The sequence below is a fragment of the Rhagoletis zephyria genome, unplaced genomic scaffold (genome assembly GCF_001687245.7).
Source record: "Rhagoletis zephyria isolate East Lansing unplaced genomic scaffold, Rhagoletis_zephyria_1.1 Rzeph_scaffold_00673, whole genome shotgun sequence".
Classification (NCBI taxonomy): Eukaryota; Metazoa; Arthropoda; class Insecta; order Diptera; family Tephritidae; genus Rhagoletis; species Rhagoletis zephyria.
In genome coordinates, this window is record NW_016157757.1 from 177,353 (window position 1) to 177,737 (window position 385).

Genomic DNA, 385 nt, shown 5'->3' on the forward strand with positions numbered 1-385 from the left:
CAGCTACAGCTTCAATTTTAATGAATTCAGGTCCAGAATCGTTTGTAGTTGATTGTAATTAAAAGAACTTTTTTTTGTTGAAAAATAAGTGCGTAATGCTTTTTTAAGAAAATTTATATGAAGCTTTTTACAGCTTCAGCTTCCGTTTTAATGAATTCTGGTCCAGAATCGTTTGTAGTTGATTGTAGTTTAAAATTTTTTTTTTAGTTGAAAAATAAGTGCGTATAGCGTTTTTTTAAAAAATTATATGAAGCTTTTTACAACTTCATCTTCCGTTTTAATGAATTGTGGTCCAGAATCATTTGTAGTTTACATTTTTTTTTTGGTTCAAAAAAAGTGCGTAATGCGTTTTTTTTTTAATTTATATGAAGCTTTTTACAGCTAC